Source organism: Hyaena hyaena, unplaced genomic scaffold (genome assembly GCF_003009895.1).
Source record: "Hyaena hyaena isolate Hyena2069 unplaced genomic scaffold, ASM300989v1 scaffold_177, whole genome shotgun sequence".
NCBI classification, from domain to species: Eukaryota; Metazoa; Chordata; class Mammalia; order Carnivora; family Hyaenidae; genus Hyaena; species Hyaena hyaena.
Genome location: NW_024080810.1, coordinates 891,383 through 907,934, shown reverse-complemented (window position 1 = coordinate 907,934; position 16,552 = coordinate 891,383).

Here is a 16,552-nt window from a genome sequence, read left to right as displayed (position 1 = left end):
CAGCTGATGAAGAGTTAGGAGACGACAATCAGAGGCACAGGTCTAACCTCTGTGGAAAGGGGCTAGCTTAGGCTCTCTACAGGCCATTGGGTATCAATGAAATAGGCTGCCGTGATTTCTGAGCAGCAGAAATTGGAAGCTGGGGGCACTTGGGGCATCACCCATTCATAGGGATGAACAAATATAGGGAAAGCTGCAGCTTGGAGGACACAGGTTTACAAACTCAGAGTTCAAAAGCAGAGACCAGATGACATCCTATCCATGCCCTGGTGGATATGGGGATTTTGATCATTTTCTTGTCCTGACCAGGAATGGCAGAGATACAAAACCGAGCCCACTGAGGAAGCCAGGGTTTGGCATACTTTATTTCTACCTCAAGTGACATTTCTTAACAATAAGGTGGGTTATCTTTGATAGTAATAGTAGCTAATATTGTTAAATGAGAGCTTACTACGTTATGTGAATTGTCCCGACTTATCCTCAAAGCAAGCCTTGAAGCAGGTACTACCATTTTATACATTTTACTGAGGCAGACGCTGAGACCCTAAGAGATCAAATTGCTCAGTTATCCTATTACTAGCCTTAAGCGTTAGAACTGGAACCTCAATGCAAGTCATCTAATCCCACACTCTTTGCTTTTAAATATAACTGACTTCCTTATAGAGAGATTGCATATGTTGGGAAATATGAAGCCATATACAGATGGAAGTATCTATTACAATCCTTTAACCTAATTATTTTTAGCCAGTCTGCCAAAGTCTCTCTTTTTCAATTTTATTAGGATGATCTGTTCTTGAATCTGAACATTAAGTGTTTCATTTGACCACCTACCTCAATTTTATACCAATCTTCCTCCACTCTCCCCCACCCTCAAGTTTATTTGCATCTAGTCATTTATCTTAGGTGCCTTCCCTTTCTTTATCCTCTTCTCCCAAAGGTTTTCTTAGCTGTTATTTGAATCATTTATTCCAGTCTCACCTATGGAGCATTAACATGATATTCTTATCATCACTAAAAACACAGCTTTTGAAAACAGCTCTAATAACTAAATTGCATTATGTTTAATACAATTAACTTTTTTTTTCCCTCTAGGGTTAATTACAGATTTTTAAAAATATATCTTAGAAGTGTGGATTATTACAACCTCTTACTATTTTTTAGCAATGCAGAATTTCACCGCTGAATTTCAAATTTTAAAAGTAGGATAATCATTCAGTTATGAGAATTTCATGTACCACTATAATAGTTGCTGCTCCATCTCCTGCTGCCTTATAGTAGCCTTTTCATTTTTTTTTTTTTTTTATTTCTAGGAGACAGAGAGAGACAGCGTGAGCAGGGGAGGGTCAGAGAGAGAGGGAGTGACAGACTCTGAAACAGGCTCCAGGCTCTGAGCTGGCAGGCAGCACAGAGCCCGACGTGGGGCTCGAACCCACGAACCGCGAGATCATGACCTAAGCGAAAGTCGGACGCTTAACCGACTAAGCCACCCAGGCACCCCAGTAGCCTTTTCATTTTAATGATGTTGCATGTTTTTCTATAATTGCTAAAATCTCTGCTCCAATAACTGTATATTTTCTGGTATAGTTTTCCAGACAAAACTATTTTCTTAAAAATTTTTCAAAATGAAGAGAGAATTTCTGACAGGCAGAAATCAGTCTGGGATTTACTGTGATGAGCCTGCTAATTAATGGTGAGTGAGGCTTTACGGGAATGCTATTTGGAGGTGGAAGGCATCAGAAGAAATCAGAAAATTGCTCTTCATGAATAAAGGAAGACAATTTTTTCCCTCTGACAAGGAGATGGGAAAAGAACAAAAATAAAAAATAACTAACAGTTGAAGGGATAGAAGCCAAAAAAGAGAAAGGAGCTAGAAAGACCAGTAATTTTGTGTGATTCGGAAATAACAAGATGGGAAACAACAGAAAAACATACTTTTATGTTATCAGTGAAGCAAAAAGTATACAGAAATTAATCTCACAAAGCAGTACCTAAAGCCCAAGACCCTTACTAACAAAATATTAAAACTATAGTAAAGAGGGTGCCGGGATGGCTAAGTCAGCGGAGTGTGAGGCTCTTCATCTCAGAGATGTAGCTTTGAGCCCACACTGGGTGTAGAGATTACTTAATATAGTCTAAAAACAAAACCGTTAAAGAGCATTTAAAAGGTCCAAAACAGGGGCACCTGGGTGGATCAACCCATTGAGTGTCAGACTTCGGCTCAGGTCATGATCTCTTGGTTTGTGAGTTCGAGCCCCACATAGGATTCGCTGCTGTCAGCACAGAGTCTGCTTCAGATCCTCTGTTCCCCTCTCTACCCTTCCCCGCTTTCAAAAATAAACATTTAAAATATAAACAAATAAAAGGGCGAAAACAAGTGTGTAGAAAAAGAAATACAACATGTTCAAGGAGGAGAAGTTTGGACGGAACTAGGGTCAGGGTCACTGTGTGACTGGGAAGGAGCAGTACAAGGGACTTTTCCGAAGTGCTGGGACAGTTTGGTGCCGTGACTGTGGTGATGGTCACATGAACCTATACGTGGAGTAAATTTCATAGAATTGTACCACAAACACACAAAAAAAGTACTTGTAAAACTGGTGAAATACATTTTAGATCTATGATTAGTGGTATTTTATCAATGACACTTTCCTGTTTTTGATAAAATACTATGAAGTGGCTGAAGAGTTCACAAGAACTCTTATTTTTGCAACTTCTAAGTGAGTCTAAACTTAAGTTAAAATATAAAGGTTTTTAAAAGTCACATTCCAAGAGATTCATGAATCAAAAATCTCAAAGTAGAAATTAGAAAGTAGTTTGAATTGAAAAAATAAGATCAGGGGCATCTGGGTGGCTCAGTCAGTTGAGCGTCTGACTTCGGTTCTGGTCATGATCTCACTGTTCATGAGTTTGAGCTCCGCATTGGATTCTGTCTCCCTCTCTCTCTCTGCCCCTTCCCCGCTGGTATTATCTCAAAAATAAATAAACATTTTTTAAAATATGTAGTTTTTCCTTGTTTTTTCTACTTGATAATTTATAGCTTTTGTTTAAAAGGTAAATTATTACAATTTGTAGTTGTCTACAAAATAAAATTAATTTTTCTTTAAAATCTAAGAGAGTAAAGTGTTGGAAATCTTTGATGTGTTTTCGTTTTTCCTTTCCCATAGCTTTTCATTCTTACTTCTATTTACCATGCTACTCCAAACAGGCACCACTGATTACTTAATTTCAGTATAAACAAAATGCTAGAAACAAAGTACTTTAATCACAAATCTTAAGACTTCCTTGATATAAACATCACAATGACAATATCTGATTTTTCCCCTACCATGATGGATAATGCTGATTTAAGTTAAAATCTAATTTTTTAAACAAAATTAAGGGCATTACATGAATTCCTTCATTGACAATAAGAGTCCTGCCAAGAAAATTACATTGCCCAGAGCACTATCCTAGCCATTATAATTGGCTAGGGGGAGTGGGTAACTACCACAACAAACAATGGAGTTGATTTTCAACAGCCATTCCCTCTCTGTTTCTTTTCTGAACTCTTGCTATTTTTTGTGTTGAAAATGTTGTATTATCTTCTGATGCATTCTGCCTTATTACTTACATTCCCAAACTCTCAAGTTCCTCTAAGATCTAACTTCTTTTTCACCTCCTTTTTCATGTTTATTCTCTGTAAACATACTAAGTACTTTGACAGTAGCAACCCAATGAAGAGTCTCCGATAACAAATCCTGGTATACTGGTGGGAAACAATTTAAAAAATAGAAGAGACTTCAGGAGAAAATCCTGCATTTAGAAAAATGAAGCCAAATCTACTTTATAAAGGAGATAAGTAAAGAAGCAGATTTTTAAAATATTTTTTAAAAATGTTTATTTATATTTGAAAAAGAGAGAGAGAGAGAGAAACTGTATGTGAGTGGGGGACGGGCAGAGAGAGACATAGAATCTGAAGCAGGCTTCAGGCTCTGAGCTGTCAACACAGAGCCCAATACAGGGCTCTAACTCATGAGCCAGGAGATCATTACCTGAGTAGAAGTCGATGCTTAACCAAAGGAGCCACCTGGTCCTCTAATAAGCAAATCTTGAGATCCAGCAGATAACATTTTCAGTTGACCCAAAGTATACTTAACCCAAAATAGGCTATTAGAATTTTTTTACATTGATTATCAGACTTTCAAAAGTGATCACTGTCAATATTCTTACCTCTATTCTAGAATAGTCAAAATAACATGTAGGTGGAGAAGTATCAGAAGCCACTCTAATGTATCATTTGCCTTACCCAGGGTGAAACTCTTCATTTAAATAATTTCTTCAAATTCTACCAAACGGAGATACATTCAGGTTAACAATCATTCTTAAACTGTGAAAGCCCTAGAAAAGCTTAAGACACATTAACTCTGGTCATTCATTTTGTCTCAAATAAGTTTAATAAATAATTGTTTTCAACACCTGACTGAGATGTTTAGGAGCAACTGTTTCTCTCTCCCTCCTTTTCTTTTCTTTCTTTTTTTTTTTAATGTTTTTTATTTATTTTTGAGAGTCAGAGAGAGACAGAACGAGCAGGGGAAGGTCAGAGAGAGAGGGAGACACAGAATCTGAAACAGGCTCCAGGCTCTGAGCTGTCAGCACAGCCCTGACGCAGGGCTCAAACCCACAAACTGTGAGATCATGACCTGAGCCAAAGCCAGACATTAACTGACTGAGCCACCCAGGAGCCCCTCCTTTTCTTTTTTTAGATGATGGTGTGGGGTAGGGGTGTATAACTGTGAGGTCTGGATCAGCTGAATGTAAGGAAAGAGAACAAGTCTGGATAAAGAGAGACTAGCATAAATGTTTGATTTGCCTGTAGCTTGTGGGAAAGAGTATCAATAGGTGGGACGGGGTCATGGAAGGGAAGATGCGAGGGTACTGAAAATAAACTCTACTTTTTCCACGGTTTTGACTAAAGTGTGTGCTCATGTGATGACGATAAAGTATCATCCTGAGTTGACTCTATCCGAGCTAATGGGCTAGTTTTAGTTGCCATTGATTTTTCTCTTCAGGGAGATCAGGACCAGGAGCCTACCTACACTTGCTTTAAATCATGCATCCTACAGACTCTCTGGGCGGCAAGAGACTGAAGGTGGCACGTGGCATCTGCGCCACAGGTGGGGATGGCTAACCCTTGTTCAAGTGCATTGGTAAGTAAATAGCCTGGAAAATGCTGTTTCTTTTGGAAATGCCAGCCCCACTTATTCTGAAATGGTGACTCCTTATGTTTCATTCAGATTTTTGCCTGCATATTACCTTCTCAGATATAGATCATCCTGGACAAATCTGAATAGATTCCCACCCCCATCCCAACCAGTCTATTCTCTATAATAGCATACTTGTTTTCTTTATAGTACTTAATGCAACTTGTACTTGTCTACTCATCTATTTACTTGTATATAAAATATTATCTTGTTTGGTACAAGTAAATAATAAGCCTTTAAAAAAAAAGAGTATGCCTTTGTAATGGCCTTCATGTTTATATTTTGCAAATATTTATATAGCACCTATGGTATTTTGAGAAATATTTGTAGCACAAGAGATCAATGGGACACGACTCACACCTAGTTCCTTATTAAAGCTGAAACTATAGGGGCGCCTGGGTGGCTTAGTCGGTTAAGCGTCCGACTTTCGCTTAGGTCATGATCTCGCGGTTCGTGGGTTCGAGCCCCGCGTCGAGCTCTGTGCTGACTGCCAGCTCAGAGCCTGGAGCCTGCTTCAGTCTGTGACTCCCTCTCTCTCTGACCCTCCCCTGCTCACGCTGTCTGTCTCTCTCTCTCCTAGAAATAAAATAAATAAATAAATAAATAAAGCTGAAACTATATTAGTGAATACTGACTGGGAGTTTAACAACTGCAACTTAAATTGTATTTTTTTAAAGTAGTCTCCAGGTTCAACATGGGGCTCGAACTCATGACCCTGAGATTAAGAGTCAAGATGGGGGGCCTAGGTGGCTCAGTCGGTTAAGCGTCCAACTTCGGCTCAGGTCATGATCTCACGGTTCGTGGGTTCGAGTCCCGTGTCGGGCTCTGTGCAAACGGCTAGCTCAGAGCCTGGAGCCTGTTTCAGATTCTTCGTCTCCCTCTCTCTCTGACCCTCCCCTGTTCATGCTGTCTGTCTGTCTCTCTCTCAGAAATAAATAAAAAACATCAAAAATTTAAAAAAAAGTCATGTGATCTACCAACTAAGCCAACTAGGCACTCCTTAAATAGTATTTTTTAAAGTGTATTTATTTATTTTTGAGAGAGAGAAAGAGAGAGAGAGAGAGCAAGCAGAGGAGGGAGAGAGATAGAGAGGGAGAGAGAGAATCCCAAGCAGGCTCCACACTGTCAGCACAGAGCCAGATGTGGGGCTTGGACTCATAAACCTGGAGATCATGATCTGAGCTGAACTCAAGAGTTAGACTCTTAACTGACTGAAACACCCAGGCACCCTTAAATTGCATTTTTTTTTAATATATATACACATACTTTTTTTCCTGCTTAGAGTCAAAGAAGATTTTTCACTTCCACAAATAACTATGTTTTCTCTCATTTTTCTTCATACACAGGACTTCTTGGCCTGGCTTTTACTTTACCACCTGTGGTAGAGACATGGGTACCGAAAACAGTTCACATTTAACTCTGCTATGAGAAAACCCTGTGCAAGTGCCATGTAAACAGCAACTGCCCCTTGGTCTCTGTGATGAGGATGCAACAGGGAATGGCAAGATGTGGGGCACTGGAGAAAACATGCCCCAAATAAAGGGTGCCGCACCGCTGCTGCTGTGTTTGTAAGAGCTCAATTTTTCAAGAGAAGCTGGAAGTCTGGGTTGGATTTTTTTTTTTAAGTATCTGATTTTTAAATTGTTTGAGGGCTAATTAAATGAAATGTGGCAAAAGGGTAAGTCAAACAAATATGATGTGAGACCAGATTCAGCACTCTTGATGTCTGTTTCCTCCATCCTAATGTTCATTAGGATTTCTCATTTTCAACTGATAAGACTCTCTGACCCCTAACACCTGGGATATTTAAAGGCAGATAATTTTCTATTTTTTCCTTTCACAGCACATAACAGGTACTTACAAAATATTCGTTGAGTAGACTGACTGAATGAAATCATCCACACTTTGTTATGTAGTCCGAAAGTCAGAGTTATTTAATTTTTTTAGAGTTTAAATAACTCTAAACTAAATCATCATAGATGATTTATATGAAGTGAGAAAAACTGAATAATAAAAATATATTTACATATTTGGTAACCATAACAGTAAAACAATTTTGAGCACTTTCTATGCTCTAGGTACTTTGAGCTTTTGCCTTACTAAACCGTTATGATGATTCTATATAGTAAGACTATCATTGTCTCCTAACTTGTCCAAAGAGTTAGTAAGCTACAGAGTTATTAAAGTGAAGAGATATAAAATAATCTAATTCTGACTCCAAGTCCCAACTATTAATCACTTAATTATTATTGCATGTACATTTGTATTAAAGAACAACAAGAACGTAATAAAGACCTATGAAACAAATATTGTTTTGTTCTGGAAACTGACACTGATTTTGGATCAGCTAGGTAACCTAAAAGACTAGAGATATAATGAGAGGTAGGAATTTGGGAAAACTTAAGGACTTTTGGAGAAGCTATAGGTTGAGAAAGAAAACACGAGGCCCCAGAATGAGATGAGAGATTTGCTTTAATCAGAAGCAGTAAAAAGTAGAGTGCTCAGAATCAGAAAAAAATATATCTGGAAATGTTTTTTTTCCAATCCTGGCTGTATATTAGAGTCATCTGGGAAGTTTTTAAAAAAAATACTCCTGCCTGGTTGCAACAGCAGACTTTTTGGGAAAGAGACCAGGACATCAGCATTAGAAACAAAACACATGTTTGCACTCATAGGAGGATTAGGAGAAACTTAACTGAGGACCATGGGGGAGAAGAGGGGGGAAATGGTGGGGGAAAGGGAGAGAGGCAAACCATGAGAGACTCTTGAATGCTGAGAAACAAACTGAGGACTGATGGATGTGGGGGGGAGGGGGGAGATGGGCATGGAGGAGGGCACTTGTGGGGATGAGCACTGGGTGTTATATGGAAACCAATTTGACAATAAACTATTTGTAAAAAAAAAATAAAATAAATAAAATAAAATACAATGAATCATGAAAAAAAAAAAAAGAAACAAAACCAATCAAAACTCTCTAGATGATTCCAAAATACAGCCAGATGGAAATTTCTGCCTCAGATTATCCAATGATAGTCAAACTAAACTCCTAGAAGCTCCTCAGAGGTGCCTCAAGTTTAGGGAAGAGTAGGTCAGATTCCATGCCACTCATTCCTGTCAGTCTCATTGGCTCTGTTTTTATCTGTTTCATACACTGGGTTTCTACATAAGATTTTATTTGAAAAAATGGTTTTATTGTAAAAATAAAGAGATGGCTTTTCATTGTTCCCATCACCTCCCCCCGCCCCCAGTTTTAAATTGGAAGCTGAGGCATAAAGAGGCTAATAGAGGCTGCCACAGACATGTGGCCTTCAAGAACACATCTCTGTGGCTTTGTTCAGAGACCAGAGAGACATGTAGAGATGAGGTGTAAGGCACTGGACACTGGAATGCTGCCACAGTGCCACCCACAGCCTCCATAGATGTCCTAGTCAGTGGTGACAGCTGAAATAACAGAAAAACCAGCCGGCCCAGTTAATCTTGGGCAAGTTTCTCTAAATGATGGAAACTAATTTGCATCCAGAATCCTGTAAGAGATAGAACACAGTACTTATCTTTCCAGTTTTTGAAATTTCTTTCAACTTCAGAAAGAACTTGGACTGGATGCTGAGTACAAGTTGCTATGTCACTACATTAGGCTCTGTCAGGTTAGAACTCGTAACCAATACCACACGATTGTTCAGTGATGGGCCAAGGAAAAAAGAGAAAAAAAATTATCATGAAGGAAGAAGAAAAATAACTTAGCAAAAGGATTTAGAAATGGGAAAAGAAATAAAAATGGAAGACTTTACAACATTGTGACTGAAAAAACTTGAAAAGGTTGAAATACAATATAAATTAAGACACACGCTAGAAAGTTAAAAGGCCAAAACAGAAAGTTCTATAAAGTGTTTCTTTCACTTACTGGTATTCTGTTAGCTACCATCGGGTAAAACCTCAGTGTAGGGACAAGATCTGATCTTTTGTCTTCTAATTACCACTGAAGACTGATTTGAGTCTGAGAATATTGATAATAAAATGTAGGACAATATTTTCATAACTGTATAAAGATGAAAGGGACCTCAAATTTTCTTTTTTTGTCCTTATTATTGCTAAATGGTCATCCAGTCTATGTTTGATTTGTTAAAATGTTTACTAAGTGGCTTTTGTGGGCTAAGCACTATATTAGGTAATGAGGACAAAAATGTGAAGAAGACAAATATAGTTAGTCTGTGCTTCATGGAAGTATATTTAAATACACAAAACAGACAAAAATTAAAAGTATTGTAAGGGAGAATAATTAGGACACTTACAATAGGGAATAATGGATAAAAATTGTGCCTTACTTTAGATAGAGTGGTCAAAGAGTGATGGCAGATGAGTATTTCCAGTGGTGTGAAAGCAGTATTTCCAAAGGCACCCCATTTCTGATGGAAGAGAAAGTGTGAGAGTTCAAGGTACCAAAGTCCAGAATGGCAAAACAGATTATTAACAGAATGTGGCATGGGATAAAACTGGAGATGGCCTTGAGAAGCATATTAAGAAATATACACTTTAGGGCGCCTGGGCCGGCTCAGTCATTAAGCATCTGACCTCGGCTCAGGTCACGATCTCACAGTTCATGGATTCAAGCCGTGTTGGGCTCTTTGCGGGCAGCACGAAGCCTGCTTAGGATTCTCTTTCTCTGCCTTTCCTAGTGCTTTCACGCCCTTTCTCTCTCTAAAAATAAATAAATAAACATATAGGGGAAAAAAGAGTTGAAACTCATAAATTTGGTTTGAATTTTACAAAGATCACTTATACTGTATACAAAGAATAAATTTGAGGGGTGTCTCAGTGGCTCAGTTGATTAAGCATCCAACTTCAACTCAGGTCATGATCTTACACAGAAGGTAAAGTGATTGACGGTGCCTTGAGATAAGTGACATATACTTATCTTGGGACACCCCTCACCCCCATTGGCAGGGTCTCAGGTAGCTTGTTGGTTACGTGATGAATCTCTGATAAATGAAACATACCAGTTTTGACCTGAATGATCCTAAAAGTTAGTATCACAAAATAGTTTTCCCAAGTCAAGGAAGCACTCAGTGAAAAACTTTTAGGCAGGAAGAAGCTTGGTTTTTCTAGAAACAGAAAAAAAGACCAAGATGGCTAAAGGTCTGGGACTGGGAATAGATTAAATCAGAGATAAGGGAACAAAAACATGTGGGGTCTTCTATGATGTGCAGTGGTGCCATTTACTGAAATTAAAAAGAAATTCTGGAAATGTAGAAATGTTATTCAAAAAAGAACAAAAACCCAAACAAACAAAAAACCTGAAGTACAAATTTGGAAAAGAGCCAACTATTTAGCATGTTAAGTCCAAAGTACTTGCGGGGCAATCCAAGTGAAGCCACCCAGGAGGCTGTATTTGTATGTATGTATGTATGTATACTGCCCAGGAGCCTGGCACTTGGGACAAAGGTCCAGTTGGCACATATGTGTAGTAATTGAAACCATAGGAGTTGAAGTTGGGAGAAAGTGTATAGAGTAATTAGGCCTGGGACAGAGCCCTCAGGGACCCAGCAGATTTCAGTGAGAGACAGAGAAGAAGCAGTTAGAAACAAAGAAGAAAAAGCAGGAGAAGGTATGTCATGGGAGCCAAGGGAGGACACAGATAACACTCAATTTAACAAGGATATAATATAATAATATCAGGAAGTGGTAACTGTTATGGAGAGAAATCAAGCAAGAAAAACAGGGAAATAGGAAAGGTTGGTGAGCAGAGCACATTTCTTCTTTCTTTTCTTTTAAAAAAATTTTTTTTTATGTCTTTATTTTTCGAGACAGAGACAGAGACTGAATGGGGGAGGGACAGAGAGAGGAGACACAGAATGTGAAGCAGGCTCCAGGCTCTGAGCTGTCAGCACAGAGCCCGACTGTGAGATCATGACCTGAGCCGAAGTTGGCCGCTGAACCAACTGAGCCACCCAGGCGCCCCTTCTTCTTTCTTTTTAAATGGTGGGACAAGGGAAGGCTTCACTGACATTTGAGTAGAAATGTGGGCAGAAGGGACAGTCGATAGTGTCTAATATTGCTGAGAAGCAAATTACAAGCTGAAAAGTGGTGATTTTTGATAGTTGTTTTCTGTGATGGAAAACTATGCAGCAGTTAAAAGTGTTTGTGAAGAATAAATGACTTGGAGAAATATCTGTATGATAATTGCAAGTGAATAAAAAGCAGAGATTTATATATAGTATTAGCCAAAATTTGAAAAGTAATTTAAAAGTAATTTCCAGAAGGAAATACCCAGTTCTGAGGGCATCTATGCATGGTGGGATGATGGGTGACACTTATTATCTCTATTGTGTTCAAAATTTCTGAGGACATGTTTTTAATTTAAAAAAATTAAATGCTTTTATTTTGCTGTGAACATGACACATGATAAAGAGTAAGGAATTATCTTAAAAAGCTACTATCCAGGGATGCCTGAGTGGCTCAGTTGGTTAAGTGACTAAGAAACATATATACATATATATATGTTTATGTATATACACATATATATATTTTTATCATTATGATAACTTTTAGGACAAAAGTACTCTTTTGGCATATAGATTCATACTATCATTTAGTCTTTATGAGAGTTCTTTGAAATTAATATTTGGGAGAGGCAGTCTAGATTTCAGCTTGCTCTGTTCCATATTAGGAACATTCTTGTCTTGCTGTCCCAGACAGGGCAGCAAAATAACAGTTGCTAGCAAACCAGATTTGCTGGCTCAGTGCTAACAGAAAGGAAAGAAGCCTGGGGCACCCCGGTGGCTCAGTTGGTTGAGCTTCTGACTTCAACACAAGTCATGATCTCCCAGTTAGTGAGTTTGAGCCCCATATCAGGTTTTCTGCTGTCAGCCTGTGAGCATAGATCCTGCTTCAGATCTTCTGTCCCCCTCTGTCTGTCCCTTGCCTTGCTTGCACTCCCTCAAAAATAAACATTTAAAAAGGTGGGGGTGGGGGGCGGGGGGAAGGAAAGAAGCAAAACTCTGAGTTCATGATAACCATGCGCAAGTTTTTCAGGACCTTTGCAGTCATCCCTGGTCCCTTGGGAGTCCTCAGTGTTGCACCGTCTCAAAGCTGCATTCTTTGGCGTTATTAGTGTAACTATGGCTTCCCAAATTCCAGTTGGAAAAATGCTTGACAGAAACATTTTGAATTCCAGCCCAAATTCACTTTTGCAGATTATGTATGTGAATTTGCTTCCTAAAATTTATTAGTAACCCCCGAATCAGTATTTCTGTTGCTTTCATGGGCATATATATGTTGCAGAGTAGCAGCAAATTTGAGTCATCTCATATGTATGGGCCCAATTGAAGTGAGACAAGGTGACACTGCCTTATTTCTGCTCTCGTCCTATAAACAAGTAGTTTTCATGTATATATTGTGGGTTGGTTTTTTTTTTCCATTTTTGTGCTTTTTCTTGGTGATTTTGCTGTTTAAAATGGTCCCTAAGTATAGTGCTGTGTAGTGCTTGCTCCTAAGTGCAAGGAGGCACTGATGTACCTTACTAAGAAAATGTTAGGTAAGATCTGTTCAGGCCATGTGCTGTTGGTCGAGTTTAATGTTAGGGAATCAATAACAGATACTAAATAAAATATCTGAAAACAAGGTTATGTATTGATCAACTGATGAAAATAATGTACCAGAGGTTCACAGAAACCCAATCCTAGATTTCTCCCAGGTGCAATGATACAGTACTCACTAATTCAGTGTTTGAGGGACTTTACAGAAATAACTGCTAGTAATAAAAATAAACTATATATAATGTAGTAGTGAACTACAGATTAGAATATTTAGGACAATAGGGTGCCATTTAGAAGTTTAAAATTACAAATTTAAAATATTCGATATGAAAAATACCGTATTACTCCACATTACTCATCTCTAAGAATATGGCTGACTGTAGTGTATGGTTTTTGATGTTGAATTCAACTGAACTGTAAATCTCAATCTTCTATTCTTCTGTAATACCTACCCATAAAATACACGTGTCCCTTAAGGTTTACTCTCCTTTCCTTTTTCCTTCTATTTCTCATCACCCTTTCCAGGGTAATTGCTCATGGCCTCCAGTACCATCTTCAGATTAAAAAGCTCAAACCTAAATTTCTAATCTTTACATCTCTTCTGGCTCTGGACCTGTATTTCCAAATACTTGTCTGACCTATCCACAAACTTCCATGTTACAAATCAAGCCCAATGCTACGAACAAAACTAACTTTTTCCCTTCATAAGTCATTTCTTTCCTGCGTATGTACCTTGTCTGAAGTAATGAAGCTTTCTTCCATATCATATAAATCAGTTTACCCTCAAAACAATCTTTAAAAAAATTTTTTTTAATGTTTATTTTTGAGAGAGACAAGAGTGTGAGCGGGGGAGGGGCAGAGAGAGACACCCAGAATCTCAAGAAGGCTCTTCAGAGAGAGAGAGAGAGAGAGAGAGAGAGAGAGAGAGAGAGAAGACAGAGAATCCTAAGCAGGCACTGAGCTGTCAGCACAGAGCTCGTTACGGGGCTCAAACTCACGAACCAGGAGATCATGACCTGAGCTAAAGTCAGATCATTCACTTAACCAACTGAGCCACCCAGATGCCCTACAACAATCTTCCAAGTAGGTGCTGTAGTGTGAACGAGGCAGGATTACATAGATGATAAAATTATAGCCTTGAAATCAGATTTGGTTCTAATATTTACTGTGTGGGCTTAAGTCAAATACTTTTTAAGCCTCACTTTCATGGTTAGTAGACACAGTGAAGGCTTTATTATTTTTCTATTTGAAAGTGTGGTGTGTATCCTGACTGACAGCACCAACTCATGGGCGCTATTGAGAAATACAGAATCTCGGTTTAACCCCAAGTATGTTGTATCATTGTCTGAATCTTAACATATCTGCAGGCAACTGGTTTGCATATTCTAGCCCACCCTTACTACTCCACCTTCAGGGGAGTACACTACTGGTGAGTCTAAAAAAGTCCTGTCTGTAATTTATTGGAGCTACCATTCCAATGTATCCACTTATCACCAATTATATAGTTAATGCAGGCCTTTTACAGCTTTTTTAAGCTGTAATTCTGGTTTCATACAGAAACCTTGATCTGGGCATGACTTGAATTTAAATCTTCCTCATGGTTATTTTGTTCACTAGAGAGAGGTTCAGTCTCTATTTACCATTTAAGTTGTACTAATTCAACATTCCTAAGTTTGGATTGTTCAACTTCAAAGTTCCCTTGTGTCCCAACTTTGCAAATTTCCAAGGCAGAAGAAAAAACAGAAGTTACCAGTATTCCCCTGAAATATTTGGAAAATGTAACCAAATCTTTTGATTCAAATGGGGATGTTCCAATAGCTTACAATTCAAGTGCAAAAATTTGTACAATACTGCTTTAGCAAATGTTTCTAGATTCCAATGACACTATTTAACATTTAGTAAACATTCAAATGTAGAATGCATTATGTTCAGTGAGAAACTATTTTTTTAAGCATATTTATTTTGGGAGAGGCCACCAGCAGGGGAGGGGCAGAGAGGAGAGAGAAACCTAAGCAGGGCCCACACTGTCAGCACAGAGCCCTTTGCAGGGATCAAACTCATGAACTGTGAGATCACGACCTGAGCCCAAGAGTCAGACACTCACTGAGCCACCCAGGTGCCCCTGAGAAACTTTATAGATGCTTAATATATTTTATAATCTATCCCATGTTATTAGCTTGAGATACATTTCTAACAAGCTCCCAGGCTTGTAATTTTCAGAGACCACAAAGCAGAAAGTATGATATAGAGGTCTAAGAAAAAGACAACAGAGAGTACATTTGTGTATGGGCGGGGAGGAGTGGGGGGACTGGTGGTTAAAACTTGGGATTGGAAGGTAAAAAAATTGGGGCGCCTGGGTGGCTTGGTTAAGCGTCCGACTTTCGCTTAGGCCATGATCTCGCGGTTCGTGGGTTCGAGCCCCGCGTCGGGCTCTGTGCTGACTGCCAGCTCAGAGCCTGGAGCCTGTTTCAGTCTGTGACTCCCTCTCTCTCTGACCCTCCCCTGCTCATGCTGTCTCTCTCTCTCTCTCTCTCCTAGAAATAAATAAAACATTAAAAAAAAAAAATTTAGAAACCCCAGTTACAAAGTAAGTCTATTTTAGGTGCCTATTCCGTTCACCTAATGTTCTCTGTTCCTTGTCTTTTATACATTCATTATGTAATATGTAATGTATAATATCCTTATTGCATCATTTCCTAAATTATCAGTGTTTATTATAATTTTCTCTTTGCCCAAGTTATTTAAGAACATTCCAAAAATTCAAAGTGTGTGATTTTCCAGCATCTAAACTTAGCTTCAAGGCTTATTTGTACATGGTCATTTGTGCAATGTAATCATATATCAAAGTTTTCTCTGCATCCTAATATTAGGTAGTTTAGACATGTTTCTGGATAATCTGAAAAGAATACAAATGAAGTAGCAAAGGGGCGCCTGGGTGGCTCAGTAGGTTAAGCGTCCTGCTTCGGCTCAGGTCATGATCTCACAGTTCGTGGGTTTGAGCCCCAAGTCGGGCTCTGTGCTGACAGCCAGTTCAGAGCCTGGAACCTGCTTCAGCTGTGTCTCCCTCTCTCTGACCTTCCCCTGCTCACGCTGTCTCTCTCTCTCTCAGAAATAAATGAAGCATTAAAAAAAAAAAAAATGAAGTAGCAAAGTAATACATACTACACACACACACACACACCCCCCTACTTAATTACTTTATCTCCTTTCACTTACTCTACTAAGGACTATAAATGTTTAAGTCAAGAGTCCATCAGTTTTTGCCATATGCATGTTAAGAATTACTTTATTAAGTACATAAGATGCAACGATTTTATGTCTACATTATAAAACCAAGGTATACATCAGTAAAACTACCACTCACATCAAGATACAGAACATTTTACATATGAATGCCATGTGATTTACCACATAACACTTAAGGATTATATCCTAACACTGTGCTTTATACTTTCTTATAGCTTAAATTCTGATAAAAATGTTGCTCCCTACTTCAATTTCTACGACTTATGGTTTTCTTTGTCTTTAAACTCCTTTATCCTTCATGTGAACATCCAGGTTCAGAGACTGATTTTTAACCCAATTTGAATCTTTTTAACAGGGGTATATAGACTGATTATGAGTGTCGATAATTCACCTGTTCCTCTGTCAATCTGTATTGTGTTAATTTTAGTGTTTCCTTGCTATTTTTTCACACTTCCTCTCCAATCCATAAAACTCATATATTCTAATTTACCTGTAACCTTATCTCAGTGTCAAATTTACTTATAACCAACTACTACA